Here is a 20,727-nt window from a genome sequence, read left to right on the forward strand (position 1 = left end):
TCCCCTGCCTGTCCTCCTGTCATAGCCCTTTTTGACAATGTCTCTATTCACAAATTTCTCTCCTAGAGTTTATGTGCCCCACGCTTCTACTCTTCCGCCTCCTAAGTCTCATGCTTCCGGGATCAGACATGTCATCTGATCTTTATAGCGCCCAGCAGAGGTCTGTGAGCAGGGCACCAGAAAACTCCTCCAGACTCTGCCCCTGTGGGGATCCAGCGCAGGCTGCCCCTCATCCCTGGGCTGCAGAAGTGAGGAGGGGACCCACTGGGATGGGAGAGAAGATGCCCCGACAGCCCTGCACAACCCTGAAAAATTGCTTCCCTCAGGTTCCTCGTCCAGCCAGAATGACAGTCTCTTGTTCATTGGTAACCATCCAGGGCACTCATGTTAATAACAAGCTGAGAGAAACCTGAGATGGTGACCTCTGACATACCTGGTTCCCAGGATCTCTCCTCGTTTGCCCTCTCTTGCTCTCTGGCTGAAAGAGTTGATTTGGGTCAGGCCACCACTGGGGGTGGGGGGCAGAGGGAGGCGGATATGAATGTGTGTGTGTGTGTGTGTGTGTGTGTGTGTGTGTGTGTTGTCATTGGTGGTGGTGGTGTTTGGGGAGAGGGGACTCGTCTAAGGTTTCCACGTTTTGGAAATGTTGGATTAAACAAAGGCAAATAGGATCCTTTATTGCAGGACTTCTCAGAGCCTTTACCTTTGAACATGCTCTGTGACTATCTCAGAGCAACAGGATGCAACAGTTCTCGAAGTAATTTGGCCACAGGACAATTTTTTTCTCTTTTATGGAGTATCTCATGCCACCATTCACAGAGTATTCATTGGGAAAAGTCTCACCAGATATGAAAGTGCACCTCATTCCCCTTTGCTGGCCAGTTCTAAGGTAGCTTTGAAACTAGGAGGGCTAAAGGTGGCCAGATAAGGACACCCAAATCCTCCTTGGGTGTGATGGGTCTCAGTGGCTGAATCTGGGCAAGACCCTGGAGAAGAGAAAATCCTTCTTAAATGTCTGGGCATGCCCAGCACGCTGGGGGTTGGTCTCGACGACCTGACGTACCTGTCCATGCTGGCGGCCCTAGGGGTGGACGGTGCGCCGGGAAGAGATGGGACCGGGAGGGCCTGCAGAGAGAGACGCCCACCTTCGCCCACCTCCTCCAAAACCCGAGAAGGGAGGTGCAAGGGAGAGAGCGCAGAAAGAGAAAGGAAAGCAGAAGTTTCCATTCGTACCGGATGGTTTTGTTTTTTTATCTGTTTGCAAATGTTCAGTGTGATGGTTTGAAACCCAGCCGTGTAGCTGCCGTCGCCCACACACAGAGCTGCAGTGGCGCTGAGCATCGGCTGGCAAGCTGCATCCCCAGCATCGGCCATTAAACCCGAGCCCACACCAGGGCAGACTGCAGCCCTACCCCCCTGGGGCCCCCTGCCACCCCCATCGCCCCTGCACCCCGACACGCAGCACCCTCCACACACACAATTAACAAAAACTTCCAGCATTCCGTTTCCTCTAGAGAAGGCATAAAGAGAAGCAGAGATGGGACGCACAGGGAGAATACTCCTGCCTCATCGGAGCCACCGGTTTTCAGGAGAGCGCGGCAGCCTCCACCTGCCTGTGGACTGACCACTTCAAGGTGAGAGAGGTCTTTGTGATTTCTTTATGCACCTGGAGGTCTGGGAGGCAAGGCCAGATGAAGGGATCTTAATCATTGAGCCTTGTCTGCTGCCTCCTGAGTGATTCTCTCAGGCAAGCATGATGGACGCTTCCTTCCAAACACACGCAGTTTGCTCTGACACAAGCCCCCCACTCAGGTCCCCGTGAGACCTTTGGAACGAGGGGGCTTCTCAGGACCCCCCTTCACCTCTCAGCACAGCCTCCTGAGCCTGAGATGTGGACTAAGGTCTGACCCTGCCTTTGGCCTGACCTGTTGATTTCCAACTGAGGCTACTGACCTTCTTCCCTCGAGTGAGCACTGACCCCAAAGTGGGTCCTCTGGGACCCTATGGAATGGTTCTCCAACCAAGGGGCTTTGGGAAACCTGTTTCCCCAGTGGCCCCAAGCCCGGTAATCAGAGGCAATCAGACCCAGCTGTCCAGCTAATCTGCATGAAATAGGCTTCCTTCCCAGCAGAAATCAACAAAGTTTAAAATAGAACGGACTGTAATCGGAAACGAAGCTATAGAGTTCTGTGTGTGAGGCAACAGGCAGGAACATCCACATGGAAAATATTCAGGATAAATTACATCGCTCACCACCATGTGGGCCAGGAAAAGAAACGATTTCCCTGTTTATTATGCGCGTTTGTGGGTCGGAGGGGAGCCGAGCGGGGACACCTCCTCCGGAAGGTTTAAGCCTCTCTCGACCAGAAGGAGAGAAATGAAAAAAGAACGACAAAGATGGAGGGAAGGGAAAAAGGCCATAATGTACCTTATTGGAGAAGAGAAGCAGATAAAAGAGCTCCGAGTTCTGTGCAGTCAGGGGATGAATCAGTTGGCATAGGTCTATTTTTAGTCTCCAAGATCTGCTGTTACATTTTGCCTCACATTAATTAATGTCATAGGCGTGTTTCATCCACAGGTTCCGAAGGTCCTCAGTATGTCATTCAAACCGGGAGGTGTCGACCCTCATGTATGGGTGCTCTCGGGCCTTGGGGTCTGGTCTCCAGCACAAACATGAGTCCAGAATGTTCCGGTCTCTGACCTTGCCCTCTCCGGGTGTATCCGTTAATCTCCTGGCTCCAGCCCGTGGATGTCTGGCCACTGGCCAAGGCAGAATTGCAATTGTTAGGCTTTGTTTTTCAAAAAGGAAAGGCTGTATGAAGCTGAAATTGGGGGGAAAAAAGATGTGGGATCATGGCTTGGAATAAAAAAATGGCTTTGGGGGCAAATCTACCACCACAAAGAAGGACGGGGCTCTCGAATCTCCAAACTGGGCTGATGATGACGAAGTATCTTTCATAAACGGGGAGTATCTCCCGAAGTAGTTAAGACGAAGTGCCACATTTTAGTAGGAGCTCATTATGGAGCTGGGGTTGATCACAGGTTGACTGAAATTGTGTGTGAGGCTAATTACCCTGAAAACGCCTATGCATGTTTCAGAGCCCAGGCTGTAAATCCAAGAGCGGTTTAAATGCACGAGTTGTCACGAGCAGGGTGTCTCACTCTCCGAGGTGATAACAGGATAACAGCGGCTTGAACAAGAGGCGAGAAGGAGAAGCAGAGGGCCGCGTGGTAGTCAGACTGTTGAGACAACCGTCTTTGTACGTTTGCAACAATTATTAGGTCAATAAGAAAGTGAGAATACATCCCGGCCCCTACTTAGAGGAGACATCCCTTCTGCTCTCTTAAATTAGTTACAATATTCCCTCACGGTCCTACAGTCAGACTCAGTTGTTGACAACGACGTGCTCAGAGCCGTGTGTTGAGACCTATGTATGGTCCTCATGTAGTTCATGGGTTGTTCACGGTTGGTCCATCCAAGACAGGGACACGGACAACCCACTGAGGGGGCAGAGAGAGTCCCCAGGGCATGTGGCTGGCGTCTCCGTTGAGTGGAGAGATACAAAGTGTGTAGATGATCTCCGGTGGCCATTGGGAAAGTCCGTTTTCAGGTCGGCAAGAAGGATTACCATCACCGAATTTGGGAAGTTCTTAAGAAGGAAGGTCAGGACCACCGAGAGGGTGTGAGTAAGCAGGACACTGACCTTGGGGGTTTTGTCCAGAGACTGGGTTCTATCTTTCTATCCAGGCAGACGACTCAGGGATCCTGAACCCACCCATCTGAGCTGCGTGTGTCTGGGTGAGCACACCAAGCTCCCTGAACACGGACCCATCACATCCTCTACCGGGACCTCCTTAGCATCCACGGTGGGATTTTTTCTGGGCTGGGAACACCTGTATTCAGCGGGCAGCGGCCGTTGGGCGGGCAGCCAGTGGCTGGGTAATGGGAATTCCATTGGTCATGGGAATCTCTGGGATCTTCCAGGTCAGCCACGTCTGTGGCCACAAATGTACAAGACGGGTGCCCATCTGGGCGCGTTAGACAAGGCAGGTGACCTTCAGGCTCTTGCCGTCTGTTTGAGACCTGACCAGATGATGTCATTAGAAAATCAAGTGAAAGCTTCCCCCGGAGCTGAGAGCCTGGAGTCCTTTTGCTGCTTTGTAACTTCTTTATGCACAGGGAGGTCTGATCTATGAGACCAGTTGAAGAGATCTCAGCCTCATAATTATGATCAGAGAAGGTCTGACTGTTTCTGCCCAGTGCTGTGCTCGGGAGGGAGGGCTTTGCCTGCATCTCTCTTTTTTTAAAAAAATAATTAATTAATTAATTCTTTGTGGTACGCGGGCCTCTCCCTGCTGCGGCCTCTCCCATTGCGGAGCACAGGCTCTGGACGCGCAGGCTCAGCGGCCATGGCTCACGGGCCCAGCCGCTCCGCGGCATGTGGGATCCTCCCGGACCGGGGCACGAACCCGTGTCCCCTGCATCGGCAGGCGGACTCTCAACCACTGCGCCACCAGGGAAGCCCCTTCCTGCATCTCTTTATCTAATCCTTACAACGCCCAGCGAGGCTGCCGTTGTCCCTATCACCTCCTGATGGAGGACCCAGAGTCCTACATATGTTATTTTTTGCATTTATTTTCAAAACACAAACATTTGGCATTGCCCTCCATAGCAGATCCATTGATCTTACTATAAAATAACCCTTCCCTCTAAAAGAACCCTTGAAGGAGAATTCTATGCTCACTCCCTCCTGGGTGAGGCACGTGTTTACTTGTAGTGTCTACAGGGGTGGTCCCCGACCCGTTCCGGAAGTACAGGGACCCCAGTGGAAGAGCCTGAGCTCAGCCCATTGGAGGGATAGACTGCAGGGTCCTGAGCTGGCGGCCTCCCTGCTGGTTTCGTGCCCATTTGCTGGTGACTCTGAGTGAAAAGTAGAGGCCCCTGAGCTCCGTTCCTTCCCCCTGGACCCCACAGTGGAGGTCAGCAATTAGGCAAGTGATCACCTCTGGTTCTGGGACGGGCCCAGTTGTCTACAGTGCGATGGGGAAGCTGGACAAAAGTCCGGGGCGGAGGCGCTTATCCCACATGGGCTGAGGGCCTTCCAGGGCCCCTCCCTCCCAAGCAGCCCTGCCCACAGGGCCTCCCTGCCGACCCTCTTCCTCTGTGACCGCCGAGGGCCTCACATCCTGGGGAGATTCCTAGAAACGGGGTCTGTTGATGCAAACACACATGCCCCTCGCCACAGGAAACTGTGGCCTCACATCCACAGTGATAACCACGGAGGTCCTCGCAGAAACCAACGAGGAACAGGTTTTCGATGTGTAACTAAATTAGGAAACACGTGTTCTCTTTCCCCTTGTCGCTCCCCTTGGCAATTCTCAGTTTACCTCCCGTGGAACCTCGGCCCTCCTTCTTATCCTACATGGGGAAGCTGGACATTTAGGAAATAAAGCCTGGGCTTAGCTAAAAGCTGGGAGAAAACAGGATATTAGTGATAATAGAAGCCAGTGGGCCTGGGGTCCCAGGTGGGGCTGTCAGATAAAATACAGGACACCCAGCTGAGTTTGGATTTCAGGGACAGTGGATGCTCGTAGTATAAGGATTGCACAGGACATACTTTTACTAGCGTATTATTCATTGTTTCTTCGAGACTCAAAGTTAACTAGGCATCCTGCCTTTTTTTTGAAGTATAGTTCAAAAAACTGAAAAATTTTCAATTGACGTATAGTTGATTTACAATATCATGTTGGTTTCAGGTGTACAGCACAGCTATGCAGATATATATATATATATATTCTTTTTCAAGGCATCCTGCATTTTTATATATTTTCTATAAATATAGTATCTGTAACACAGGGGACCCCCTCGTGACACTCAGAAACTTGATCTGGGAAGAGTTGGGGTGAGTTCTCCATCAGACTTTCTTCCCGGGCTCTGATGAGGATAAAACAGCCTGTGCCCTTGGGTCCAGGCACGTACCAACATCTCATGTGCGGGAAAGTCTCCTTGGTTCTGCCCAGGGGGAGGTGTGATGAAATTCGTTGTCCAGGGGAGAAGTCGAGGCCCAGGGATGCTAGTGTGACTTGCCAGGCGCTCAGACTCAGCTCGCGGCCTGTCTCACTGCCTAGTCCTTTCTGGCAGTGGGTGGGTAAGTGGCATGAATGCCGAGGAAAACCAGGCTTCAGAGGAGCCGTAACAGCAGGTTAGCTTGGAAGCGCTCTGTGCAAAGATGCGAACGGCAGTGTCAACACATGCAGATTATATGCAAATACACTGGGCCCGCCTGGCAGTGTGTACTTGGGTGGGAGGCCAGGAGCACAGCCCCCCGCCGTCCTGGGTTTCTGGTTGGGGCAGGTGTACCGGGCTAAGCGCTGCTGGGACCCCGTGAGGTCTACGTTCACGGGGCACACAGGTGTGTGTGACTTGCCACCTTGATCTGTGCACGCCCAGCGAGACACACGGCTCCTGTCTCCCGGGATACCCTTTCCCGGGGCTCCTCCAGGCTCCCTCTGGAAAGGAAGAGGCAGCCTCTCTTTCTGGGATCCTCCCACCAAGATGCCCAGCACTGGACACTGCTGATGAGAGAGTAATCACAGCAGTAACGCTACCGTGAACACAGACTGGGGTTGGAGGTCCACCCCTCTGTGGGGAGCACCTTGGACTTAATTCTCCCAAGTGCCTGGTGTTATTATTGTCCCTGCCGGTCAGAGGAACACACAGAAGCTTTGAGGTAAAGTAACTTGCCCACAACTAGTGAGAATGGAGCCCGGGTACAACCCCAGGTGCCCTTAAAGCCCTCACTCTGAGATCTGGCTGAGGGGATCCCTGCCAGGGGAGAATTAAAGGAGAGGGTTGAAACCTGGCTCCTGGGCACGGACTTCTTGGAGAGGGTGCATTCTTTTCGAAAGGTCTTTATGGAGATTTGCAACAGTTTTAACTGAGATGCTTTGGGATTTGTGCTTTTAGGGTGAACAGGGTTGGCCTCAAATGTTGGTGCCAACCGAACCCCATGTGTTGGGAGATGCTCCCCAAGAGAGGAGCTTAGCCCAGGGAACCATGACGGGGAGGGGCTGCCCCAGCCCCTCTCTCTTGTCTGCTGAAGAGAGCAGCTCGGCTTAACGGCTAAGCATGGTGGCTCGGGCATCCTCTCAGGCTTCCTGGAGGACTTGAGAGCTGAGTTTGCTGCAAGGCCATGAGGTACAGAGGAAAGGAAGGAACACCTCAGGCCTGGGCGTAGCTCCTGCGGGGCCCCTACAGGGCAGGAGTGTAGGAGCTGAGGGGCCAGGGTGGGCTGGGCTGCAAAACAACAAGAAATGGGGTTTGGGAAGGGGCCACAGAGTGGGACAGAGGCCAGCGCCCTCTAGACCACGCAGGCAGCGGAGATCACTTCATGGCGTTGACACTAGAGCGGGTGTGCGTGGATGGAATATTCTGTGTTTGAAAACCAGCCCTCCGGTCACGGAGAGGAGCGTGGGGTTTGTGAGGGGCCTGGAGGTGAAGGGAGGTCACTGGATTTGAGCCGTTGGTGGGCGGACAGTTCAATCCAGATCCCGCTTGGCTGTCCCCACCATCCCCAGCCCAGCAAGCTGAGCAGCTCCTGCGGACCCTGTTCCTGAGTTTGTCCCTGATTGGCTCCCCGCCCCACGCCCCTCCTCCAGAGAACACGTGCACTGGCTCCAAGCCCACACTGTCCGAGTGCTTCCCCTCAGGCCCACACAGTGCACAACGGGACCCCACGAGAACAGGAAGGAGTCAACACGACGTTAAGCATGCCTGAGCCTCACTGCCTGACTTTTGAGAAGGTCAGGGCCTGATTTCGGTTTGGGCCCCCCCTCCCTGGGCCGGGTGCATCTTCATGGCTGGGCTTCCCACGAAGCAGGAGGCTTGGCAGGAGGAACGGGTGGCTTCCCCGAGAGATCTCGCTCCGAGGCCACTAGGCGAAGTGCTTCATAGTGCGGGACGCTGCCCGGGGAAGCCTGGGGCTCCCGGCTGCCGAGACCTGACTGGGAGGCTGGACAAACATGTTTGACCAGCCGCACCCGGCGCACCAGAGGAAGGGCAAGTCAGAGGTCGGGCATCCCTGCCATACTGAACTCTGGAGAGACAAGGCGTGGTAGGAAGTCGCTTTGGCCGGCCCAGCCTCAGAGAGGGAATTATTGCTGAGCTGCTTCGTGCTGGAGGGAACCCTTTCAACCTTGCGTTCCCAGCACAGCTGAGAAGATTTGTCTCACGGTTGCTTGCCAAGTACCTACCTGGAGCTGGGCTAAGAAAGTTCAAATTTGTCTACATCTTCAAGGAGTGCATCGAGGGACAGAAGCTGATGACGAGGACGAATGTGCGAACTGCCGTGGGACCCTGAGAGTGGAGAAGTCCCCCCAGATGCCTGGTCAAGTCGGGTCACGCCTCATAGAGGATGCAATACTTAGAGAGGTTGGATCATTTTTTCCCACTTCGGGGATAGGAAACATGCACCCAGTCACACACATGGGTCAATCCCGCAGAACAAGTATATAACTCTTTTGGAACAGGGACCCATGTGGCCCAGTCTCAGAGCGACTTTATGAGCACCAGATTCAGTGCAGTAAACAGCGAGTGATTTATTTGATAAGCGAACAGCAAGGTTCTTTGCTTGGATTTCTTCAGCACTGGGGAGGGGATTCATGATTCACAGCAAAACGTGTAACGTTTCTTCTTTCTTTTTCCATCCACATTCCCCTGTCCGATGTCGCTCTTCTCCAAACTCTGTGAAAAGTTCCTTCCTCTGTCCTGACCCCATTTCTCTCAATTGCTTTCCCGATCTCTGCGCCATGTCTTAGGCTGCTTAGAATAAAATTTCTCCTGTGGCCTCAAACGCTCTACATCACTTGTTCTCTGCATGAACTCTGGCCTCATCTCCTAGCGGTTTGCTATTGTTCTCCTTGCTGTTGTTCTGCACACCCATTAGCCTTCTGCTGCTTTTTTTTTCTTTTTTGCGGTACGCTGGCCTCTCACTGTTGTGGCCCCTCCCGCCGCGGAGCGCAGGCTCCGGATGCGCAGGCTCAGCGGCCATGGCTCATGGGCCCAGCCGCTCTGCGGCATGTGGGATTCTCGCGGACTGGGGCACGAACCTGCGTCCCCTGCATCGGCAAGCGGACTCTCAACCACTGCGCCACCAGGGAAGCCCATTCTGCTGCTTTTAACTTGCCAAGTGAGTTCTCACTCCTGGGCCTTTTCACGTCACTCTCCCTCTATCTGGAACGGCTTGTTCTTAGATTTCCCCACGGCTGAATCTTCCTTGTATTTCAAGTCTCCTCATCATGGGTAACACCACTCCGTCTTTCTTCGTCACACTTATCTCTGTCTGAAACGACCTCACTCATTTATGCGCATTCTTACTCGTGATTATCTTTTGCTCCAAAATGTCAGCCCCACGAGGGCAAGGACCTTATCTGTCTTATTCTTCCCCGATCCTTTGACCTAGAACAGAAGTTGGAACCTGATTGGTATTCAAGAAATATTTGGTAAACGTGTGGGTAACTGTTGAATGCAATTTCCCTGACACCTAGGAGGGGGTCTGTTTTCTTCTTCATTGCTTTTTTGATTGGTATCTGCCTGTTTGGTTTTGGTCCTTATTTTCTCCTCAATCATCTTGATCATGTATCACAGAAAAGATAAAGAACAGTCTAGAGGAGACAAAACCTTCTCAGGCGGTGAGAAGTGAAGGGACAGACTGGACAAATCACAGCTTCTCACGGATAGGAAAACAGACTGGGCTGGACGCACGCAGGCATCAAGGTTTTTGTCTGCACGCACCTGCACAGATGCCCACATCTGCATGTATGTGCATTTAACACCGTGACAAACACAGTGGCAACCAGAGATCGGTGTTGTGGGTAATGGCATGGGCTCTGGTGAGAGGTGGGTTCTGGTCCCACCTCTGTGATGTTTAAAACGAGGGCGTTTTAAGGTCAGGGGCTGAATGGCTTTAGGTCAGGGGCTGAATCTCACTGGGAATGATTTCTTGGAGGTCCAGGTAAAGAGGCATCTGCTGCCCAGCTCTGGGGTGAAGAGTGCTGTGACAAAGTAGCCATGGGTGTCAGAAGGGGAGAAGACAGGTGCATCTGAACTTGACATTCCTGGGCTAGATGATCCATGACGGACCTCTAGCTCTAAATCCCATCTCATCCCTTTGGGAATGGGAAGAGATGGGTTGGAAGCCTTAATTAAAGGGGCAAATTTTCCTACATTAGGAAACTTCATCTTTAGCATCTGTCTTCAAGAGATGTGCTGGAAAACCTCTCTGGGAGGGTATGAAGCGATGGTGACCCTAGAGAATGTATGGATGAAGTATGTGCTTCCCTGGTGCTCCACCAATGACCCTGAAGTCCCTAGCACTAAAAATAAGTCCTGCAGGGAGCTGGGGATGGTGGTCCCTGTGCTGCAGGGAGAGACGTATTGAGGTCAGGCTAGCTCTTCGCTCCGGGCGCTGGTGGGATTCTGAACTCTGGCTTTGGAGGGAAACTGGATGGCTTATCATTTGAGCTCTGCTTCCTTCCAAAAAGGATTTGGGGGAACTTACACTAAGGATGCACCCAGAGGATGGGACAGTGAGAAGGAAAGCCAGAACCTGAGATCAGGGGCCACCCAGAGGAAAAGAGAACCAGATCTCTGGGGTCTCCCAGGCCACAACTTGGGGTCGAGGAGCAGTCATCATTTGGTTTCACGAGGAGAAAAGGATTCTTGGTTTGGAGAAGCAGCTGGCAGAGGCTAATATACAAATCCATGTTTTAATCTGTTTATTGAAATGTTTAAACATATTGCTTTTGTAAATACATCCAAAAGACCCTGATTGACCAGTCTCCCAAGGGGTGGGGTGGAGTGGGGTCTCAGCCCCGCCATTTCGTTCCTCATCTGGACCAGTGAACCCTTCCCCTTAAAAAAAAAACAAGAAAACAAACTCCTTACATAAGAAACTTTTGAGAGTGGGTGGAAGGAGGAACCAATTTTTCTTGCTATAGCTGAAACGTTAAGGCTTTTTCTTTGTAGTCTAAAAAATTAATCTACAGAAACAGTGGGTGATGCCAACACAAATCACTGCAGGTGCTGAAATGATTTCATTTTTACACTCGATGATTAAAATCGGATAAGGCAAGCGCTCAAGAGGTACATCACGTCTTCCTAAAAGGGGTACAACTTGTAGGGAAACAAAAGGGCCCACCTTCCCCTGGCTCTTCGTCTGTCACTCAGTCACTTTCATTCTCCGTGGCCCTGCGAGAGCACAGTCAGGGCGATGGTCTGGGGAAATGAACTGTGCAGGCAATTACGGCGGGAGAACATAGGAACATCGCGTGTGATGGGCCCTGGGAGGCTTTGAACCTTTCCCCGGATGCAGCACAGTCACAGCCCGGTGCGAGCCCGGAGCCAGCTTGATGGAACCATCTCCATCAGCCAGATGGGAGCTGTTCCGGAAAGGGTGGGGGGTGGCATTTATCCCAATAGCCTTCGCTGCCCGGGGAGAGGGGATGAGGACAGTTTTGGGGAAACTGTCTTGAGAGTCAGAAGGACATCATCTTGGCAAACTTCTGCGCACTGTCCACTGAGCCACAGGTCATGGCAAGGGGCAACTTTGTGCTTCCTCACTCAGCCCTCTCCAGAGCGGGTTTGGACCCGAGACACCAACCCAAACCCAGCCCATCCCTTTTGTCAGAAGAGTCTGAAGGGCTGGCACGCAGTCTCACCCGACATTTCCCAAGATGGTATGCAGACCCTGGGGGGTACTGTTTTTAAAAAAAAAATTTTTAACTTATGTAACTTTAGGTGGGACCATTAAAAATTTTTTTAAATAAACTTTTTACCTTGGTATCATTTTCGGTTTACAGGAAAGTTGCAAAATTAGCACAGGGAGTTCTCATGTCCCTTTGCCGCCGTTGCGAGCATCTTACGTACACACGGGGCGTGTGTCATGATGGAGAAGGTTGACGTTGTTGAGTGACTGTAACTGAATTCCAGACGTTATTTGGATTTTCAGTCTTTCCCCGAATGCTGGGCTTCTGTTCTAGGAGCAAAGTGAGGGTCAAGGGACATCTTATTTATTTATTTATTTATTATTATTAATTTTTTTTGCGGTACGCGGGCCTCTCACTGTTGTGGCGTCTCCCGTTGCGGAGCACAGGCTCCGGACGCGCAGGCTCAGCGGCCATGGCTCACGGGCCCAGCCGCTCCACGGCATGTGGGATCTTCCCGGACCGGGGCACGAACCCGTGTCCCCTGCATCGGCAGGCGGACTCTCAACCACTGCGCCACCAGGGAAGCCCAAGGGGTATCTTCTGATATATCTTTTAAAAAAGTGACTACCCAGGTAGTTATTTTAATGGATATTACAAAAGTATACCATGACCACATCAACTATGATTACAGCTTGCAACCAATTAGATGAGGAAAAGCAGGTCGATCTGAAGAAATATACATATAAATGAAGATGGTGTGCAGCCTGGGGATGCGGCTTCAGGCACGTGGTGGTCCAGCTCCCTCTCTTCACCGCTCTGCTGAAAGGGGGGGCATCGTGCAAGGTCCCCCAGAAAACCGGTGGCAGAGTTCCGGCAGGAGGACTGGCCCAGCGGGAGACTCCCATCCCGGCACCCCTTCCACAATCCGACGGTGTCTCCCTCTCAACTGGAGGAAAGCAGGAGGTGGAGGTGAGGGACACTCTCTGTGGGAATAAAGTTTCCATTTCAATTATTCAGCTGAACCTTGACCCTTCATTATCATGGATGATCAAAACCCCGCTGGATACGTCATGTTTTAAGTAAAAACATGGTTAAGTGGCCCTGAGGATGTGCAGGCAGGTAATTGCATGGGCCACTCGTGTGATTACACTTGGGGGTGGGGGGCACTTTTCTATCTGCACAGAAATGAGAACAACAGCTGTAGGGATATCGTCACACGTCCATGGAGCGCTCCTTTCTACGGGGACTCTACAGGTCAACCTCGTTTCTCATTACACCTGGATTGTGATTACAAACCTCTTTTGACAATGAGGGCGTTAAGGGGAACTGAACCCAAAGAGGGAAGGGGCTTAAATGAAAATCCGAGTGCGTGTTCCCGAGAGCAGGCCGAGTCCCCCTGCCTCGCCCCGTGAAGCCCACCGTGACACACTTCACATTTCATGAGCTTGGAGCCTCTGCGGTTCTCCAAGCCGGGCAGGTCCCACCTGCCTGGTAGGTCGTCTAAGTCCCTCAGTGCAAGCTCTGGGTTTGGCTCAAGGCCAGAGAAATTTGATCGGGCTTGTCACTCAGCAGATATTGACCTTGGGCTGACATTGTGCAGGGTGGCAGAGGACACAGAGGAACGCCCAATCAATCACTTAAGACCCATGGGACCGGTAACCCGAGAAGGACAAGATGTGCTGTGAGGGTCCGTCTCGGGAGAGTCCAGAGGACAAGGGTGATTGTTCTGATCGGTCTTTCGTGCTCTCCGTTCTTCACAAATTGTCCCACTGGATGTATAAGAGTTGAAACAAACAAACAACAAACAAACAAACACATCTGTTCATTTCCATTCATTTAACACAGCTTTGGGGATCCTGATGCTGTTCTAGGCCCCGTTCAAGGCTTTGCAGAGGCCCTCGGAGGTCAGGGAGAGAAGGGCAGGCAGCAGGATGTGGGGAGAGAGCCTGCACCTGGGGACCAGCCCGGAGAGACTCGCCTTGTAGGAACTTCTGATATGACTCACCCGAGGCCCCGAGAAGCACTTCTTAGTGCCCTGCTTGCTGGCGAGGCTGAGCCGGGTCGCCGGGCCCCAGATTTCCTGCACAGACTCATCCTTCTGCCGAGTCCTGGGTGAGGCAGGTGGCTGCTCTCCGAGTTACAAGAAGGGGGCCAGGGGCAGCCGCCCCACCCCCATGGCTTTCTGCCACGTGACTGCATATCTGGGGACTGGGGAAGGTTCTGGGGGCTGAACCCCAAAGGCAGGGGGTCATTCTGCTCCCCCTGGTCCCAGCTTCTGGACAGGAATGTGTGTCGAGGAATGCAAGGGCCATGCAGCGTCGCCCCTCGTGTGCACTATTCTTCCCACCTGGTCTCCCTCAGACCCTCAGGGAGGGTCTGTCCTCCCTGTCCTGGTTTTGCTGCCTTTTCCTTTAGCTGCACCTAAGGGCCTTGCTTTAAAGAACAGTCATCACAGACTGCTAATTTTGCCAAATGAGCCTTGCCCTTAACAAGAGAGTGAAATACCTTTTTTGTTTGTTTCCTTGGGGGGAAAACGGCCCAGGAAGGCAAGTGCACAATCATTTGGAAATGACTTTTTTCTGTCTTTGTTGACTCTTGTCACATGCTTAGTGGCCTGGTTACCTGCTGCCCACTCTGGAGACTTGATTTATGTGACAGTGCTTAGAAAAATCGGAAGGGGGGGTGGTTATTTATTATCTTGAGATATAATTCACATACCATAAAGTTTTCCTGCTAAAGTCTATGAGTTAGTGAGTTTTAGTGTATTCACAAAGTTGTGCACTCATCACTACGATCCAATTCCAGAACATTCCACCACCCTCCAAATAACCTCTGCACCGATTAGCAGTCACTCCCCTCCCTACCCCCAGCCCTAGGGAACTACAAATCTACCGTCTGTCTCTACAGATTTGCCTGTTCTGAACATTTCACATACATGGAATCAGACAATATGTGGTCTTTGGTGTCTGTCTGGCTTCTGTCACTCAGCACAGCAGTTCTGGGGTCCATCCACATCTTAGCAGGTGTCAGAACTTCATTCTCTTTTTATTGCCTGATGATATCCATGGCATAAATATGTCACATTTTGTTATATAATCATCCATTGATATATTTATTTTCAATTAACTCCAAAGGATTTATTTATTTATTTATTTATGGCTGCGTTGGGTCTTCATTGCAGCACACGGGCTTTCTGTAGTTGCGGCGAAGGGGGGGGCTACTCTTTGTTGTGGTGCGCAGGCTTCTCACTGCGGTGGCTTCTCTTGCTGCGGAGCACAGGCTCTAGGCGCACGGTCTTCAGTAGTTGTGGCACCTGGGCTCAGTAGTTGTGGCTCACAGGCTCTAGAGCACAGGCTCAGTAGTTGTGGCACATGGGCTTAGTTGCTCCGCTGCATGTGGAATCTTCCCGGACCAGGGCTCGAACTCGTGTGCCCTGCATTGGCAGGCGGATTCTTAACCACTGCGCCACCAGGGAAGCCCCTTTTCTTTTTAAAGTAGCTTTTGTACAGGAAAACTTTCTCATTAATTTATCTTAACGAAGTGCTTTCACACTGTAACTTGAGAGCAAAAAAGGCAAATCAAAGTCCTTTTCAGATATAGAGACAGATTCATTCCTGAGGGCTTCCTTGGTTAAGCCTGGGGAAACGTCTGTCCAGGTCCCGGAGAGAGGTGACCGGCCCAGCTCAGCCCTTTCTGCATTCCTTTCCATAGTTCTCTGCTTCTGGGAGTTTTACCCTACTCCAGCGGAAGGCCCAGCTCTTCAGCACGAGCGTTTGGCCTTTAGTTGGTACCATTTCCTATTTCCGGTCTCCTCCTCTTCACCCCCTGGCCCGCGGCTGCCCTGCGGCCCTCTGTCTCCCTTTCAGGGACTGCCGAGCACTCACACGCGTTTGACCTCGGTGCAATTCCAAGCCTCCCCAGCCTGCCTCTTGTTGGTGCTTCTGCCCAGCAAATTCTTACGCATCCTGCAACCGCCAGCCCACCTATTACCTCCAGGAAGTCTCCCCAGACCCTCCTCCCCCGGACTCCCATGATGCTTTGTTTATATGTTACGGCCGGGCGTGGTTCTATGATAGTTAGCGATGGGGGAGGTGTAGGTAAATAAATTGGAACGGATGCTGGTGTCGGTGCTGGGTTCTGGGGGGTGTCGGAGGGTCCCTGGGGAGGGGAAGGGACATGGGAGGTGTGGTCATGCGACCCTGTTGAGGCGTTGCCTCTGGCTCTGTGTCTGTCTCTTTCCCATTCTTACCTGCACGCAACCTGTGTGTGACCTCTTGCACGCCTGGTGGCTCAGAGAGCCAGGGTGGTGCCTGAGCATTGATGCGGGGTGTGTGGGGGGTGGAAGTCATGTGAATCCGCATGATTTTGTTCTTCCAAAGACCAGCTCGCTCAGCCAGATGAGATTCCGATTCCTCCCCAAACCCAATCTAGCTCAACAGGAGGCTTAGATACATGACCAGCTGGATGTTATTGATGGCAAAGCGGGGTAAGGAAGCACTCCTCTCCCCAGTGAAAATAAATGGCATATTTTAAAGCAACAGGAAACTGGCCTAAACAAGTTAACGCACCACCAGTCTACACGGCCAGTTTTGCATCTGGTCTGCCCTGCGTCACCCCCAAACGTATTTCTTTTCATTCTCTCATATTCTGGCTTAGAGATTCCTTTTTTTTTTTTTTTTTTGACAATACCAATAGCTGCAATATTTTATTTTATTTTATTTTATTTATTTTTAAGAGCTCAGATTATCTTTTTTATTGAGATGTAATTCACATATAACATTATATTATTTTTATAAAGATTCAATATTTGTATACATTGCCGCATGTATAATGATCTCCACAATAAGTAGCCGTAATATTTTAAAATTGAAGTATAGTTGATTTACAATGTTGCATTAGTTTCAGGTATATAGCTAAGTGATTCAGTTTTTTATATTTATGTTTGTATATATGTATTCTTTTTCAAATTCTTTTCCGTTATAGGTTATTACTAGATATTGAATATAGTTCTCTGTGCTATGCAGTAGGTCCTTGTCATTTGTTTTATATACAGTGGTGTATATCTGTTAATCCCAAACTCCTAATTTATCCCTCCTTACCCTTTCTCCTTTGGTAACCATAAGTTTGTTTTCTATGTGGCTTAGAGATTCAGTTTGCCTCTCAACCTCCACCATTGAGAATAATTATTTTTATTTATGTATTGAATTCTGATATATTGTATTTTTACATGTTTATGGATTGTACTTGCTGTACTTTTTCACGTTCCATCACTCCTGTGTTTGCTCCTTCCAAAGTCAGAGAGAGCAGGGCAGGAACTAGGGTGGGGAGACAGAGGACTTACCGTGGATGCAAACTGAGTCATCAAGACAATATTTTCGTGCAATATCTTGAAAATAAAAATTAATGCAAACTATTCCATATTGAACAAAATATTGACATTTTAAATAAAGTCGGCATCACAGAGATCCTTGTGAGGCTTCTCACCATCATCACCTGCAGTGGAAATGCTCAATCTGGGCCCTCGGGAACCTCCAGCGTTAATACGTGGAGAGGCTCTGCTGATGCTTATTCCAACCGCATCTCCAGGAAAATGACCAAACTGGCTCTAATTCTTACCAGCCTCCACAGAATAACCATATCTCTGATGCACTGGGTGCCACACCTTCATTTCCCAGCAGCAGGCTCGGTGGCCGGGTTGCTAGATCAATAGTCACAATTACTAAAGGCCTCAGCTGAGCTCTATTTTCTTCCCCGTCTCTGCGGCTCTCTCTTCCTGTTTTCTAAGCGTTGCTACTGTGACATTAAGTGATGTATAGAAAAGAATTGACTTCCTGTTTCTGAGCCAGCCCAAGTTTCGTCTCTGCTTGCATCTCCTCCAGGTGGTTCAAAATGGTGCTTTTCTCAGTTAAACCCGACGTTGACTCAAAGGCCAAGCCATGGGAGGCCATCCTCTTTTATTTTATTTTCTAAGATGCAGGGAGGATGCCTCTGTCCTCTGAGATGCTGCCTGCAGAGTAGCGACCGGAGAGGATGCCTGAGACGGCCGTCTCAGCAAAGAGAGTGGGAGGAGGGCTGGGCCAGTGCCTCTCTGCTCTGGGGCGCCTGCCCACTTGTCTTTTCTGGGGCTATGGATGTCTCCCCAGTTTCAGGCCAGGTCATTCGTGTTTGAATCGGAGCACCACTAGCTGCAAGTACATCTCTCTTCATCAAGGTATGTAACATACTCCACAAGATAAGTCTGTAGAAGATCCTAGTTAAAAAAAACAACTCTTTTTTACGTTGTGCTCTTAATGATATATTTACCTTCAAGCGCGCAGTTAAAAAGAAAATGCTACGCAAAACTGGGCCTGACCCAGTTCAGTAATTGTCTTGTGTGCCTGTCACAACTGTTATTTTTGTCGGAATATTTACTGCAAATCATAACGGCTGTCAGAAACTGAGTCCACAATCCGTGTTCTACTGAACACAGAACAACCTACAAGGAAATTCGTTGCTTTATAAGCAGTTCTTTTTTTTTTCAATGATGGACCTAATTAAACTGAAGGTGTGAATTGGTTAGAAACATCAGTTCTATTAGCCCAAGGGTTAGAAAAATAAAACATACAGTATAATCTAAATATCAAGGTATTTGATAGCGACACTATTTTTAGCATTTCTACTGTTCAACCACCCAAGGGTAGCATTTTTCAACGAGATTTACAAGGGGCCCTGGACCCTGGCCCACGCATTTATGCATATATTTGGCTTCCCTTCATCCAGAATAGCTAAGAGCTGGAGGGTCTGTCAGATAAGCCTGGAGCCCATATTCTGAGAGGTGGCTGGCTCCTCTGTTCCCGTAGCAAATCTTTCTGTGAGAATGAAAGCAGAGATGTTATCTGCCCGAATGCAAGGGGAGACAGGATGCAACTTAGAAAACCGATAACATCAGCTGACTGGGAAAAGCAGAATAAACGTCAGGGTCGGTTTAAAATAATGTGCTTGTTAACTACCCTAATTCTATTGCCCCAGCTAAGGGCAAGCTTTTAGGATCACAAGACTGATATCCATCAGAGCAAGTGTTTAGCTTCTGCAGAAGGCTTGGGGGCTGTGGGAAGATTTTGAGAAGCCAGGAGATGAAGGGTTGCTTCCTCAGTTTTACTTTGACCAGGAAGTCGGGGGAGGGGAACCTCCCAAAACCTAAATAATCACTGCCTATTTGCTGAGAGGAAATGAGGCCACCAGGAGGGGCAAACGGGTATCAGCCAGAGGCCTTTCTCGTGGTAGAAACCACAAGCATGTATGCAGAGAACCAAGACAGTGGAAGGAGGTGGGGAGGTCTGTGTGTGATTAAGGGGGAAAATCCCAACGTGGAATGCCTACCACCCATACATTCACTGGTTGTCTAGTCCTTTGAACAAGTGGACATGAGCCCCACCCTTTAAAGAAGGAAAACATGGCTTGAAAGTCACGGTGACTTATTCAAAGTCATAGAGTTTGGGAATTCCCTGGTGCACCAGTGGTTAGGACACGGGGCTTTCACTGCTGTGGGCCGGGGTTCAGTCCCTGGTTGGGGAACCAAGATCCTGCAAGCCACGCAGCGTGGCCAAAAAAAAAAAAAAGATGTTTTACATTACTTTAAAAAATAATTTACGAAGTCATAGAGTTTGAAAGGAGCAGAGCACAGGTTCAAAGACAGGTCTCATCTCCGAGGTCTGGGTATTCAATCCTGGGTGTGGCTCGGCAGGGATGGTTGAATGGTCGATGTTGTGAATGGTTGCGTTCAGGAATCTCTGTAGAGTCCGCTGGGGGCATCCGTAGGCAACCTTCTCCCTGCTTTGACTTGCAACCAAGTGAGAGGTCTTTGAGGGTCTTCACTGCTATCGTTGTATTTTCATGACGATTATTTGCATTCATACAATGGCGGAGCCTCTCCATATATGGCGGTGATGTCAAATGTCCTCTGACATAAGGGTACCTGAGGGCAAGTGAGTGGACCCAAAGGAAACAAAGCCAAGGAAAATGATGTGTGTTGAGTCAGTGTTTCTCCAAGGGCAGCCCAGGCCTAGGGACGTGGTTTTAGGTCAACTCTAGATGCTGCAGTAAATAACAGGGACTCACACGCTGTGAAGGTTGTTTCCTGTTTCAGTGCCCTCTCTTTTTATTTATTTATTTACTATTTATTAGGCTTTTTTGTTTTGAGATAATTGTAGATTCACATGCAGTTGTAAGAAATAATCCAGAGAGAGCCCATGTACCTTTCACCCAGTCCCCCCGCCATGGTAACATCTTGCAAATCACAACCTGCATATCGATACAGTCGAGATACAAACTATTTCCATCACCACAGGGATCTCTCATGGCCACACCCACTTCCCTCCTGCTCTCTTCCTCTCAACCCCTGGTAACCTTTCATCTGTTCTCCAGTTCCATAATTTGTCATTTCAAGAATGTTATATAAATGAAAAAATAGAACTACCCTATGACCCAGCCATTCTACCCCTGGGTATATATTTGAAAGAAACAAAACCACTAATTCTAAAAGATCCACACATCCCAGTGTTCATAGCAGCGTTATTTACAATTGCCAAGACATGGAAGCAACCTAAATGTCCATCAATGGACATTGGATGAACGGATAAAGAAGATGTGGTGCATATATATACAATGGAATATTACTCAGCCATAAAGTAATGAAATTTTGCCATTAGCAGCAACATGGATGGGCTTGGAGGGCATTATGCTGAGTGAAATGTCAGACAGAGAAAGACAGAGTGTATGATATCATGTATATGTGGAATCTAAAAAATACAACAAACTAGTGAATAAAACAAAAAAGAAGCAGACTCACAGATACAGGGAACAAACTAGTGGTTACCAGTGCGGAGAGGGAAGGGGGAGGGGCAATAGAGGGGGAGGGGATTAAGAGGTACAAACGATTGGGTATAAAATAAGCTACAAGGATATATTGTACAACACGGGAATATAACCAATATTTTATAATAACTAAATGAAGTATAACCTTCAAAAATTGTGAATCACTGT

General features: G+C 49.9%; 1 protein-coding gene across 2 annotated transcripts in view; it reads left to right on the plus strand.

Annotated features, from left to right (window-relative positions):
* The first annotated feature begins 1,446 nt into the window (after positions 1-1,446).
* The window catches only part of ZNF831 (zinc finger protein 831), a 185,059-nt gene continuing 165,778 nt past the window's right edge, over positions 1,447-20,727 (plus strand). For both annotated transcript variants that reach the window (XM_060285206.1, XM_060285205.1), the window contains exon 1: positions 1,447-1,634. The gene's annotated coding sequence lies outside the window, so the exon portion shown is untranslated. The remainder of the gene's footprint in view (positions 1,635-20,727) is intronic.

The sequence above is a fragment of the Globicephala melas genome, chromosome 15, assembly GCF_963455315.2.
Source record: "Globicephala melas chromosome 15, mGloMel1.2, whole genome shotgun sequence".
NCBI classification, from domain to species: Eukaryota; Metazoa; Chordata; class Mammalia; order Artiodactyla; family Delphinidae; genus Globicephala; species Globicephala melas.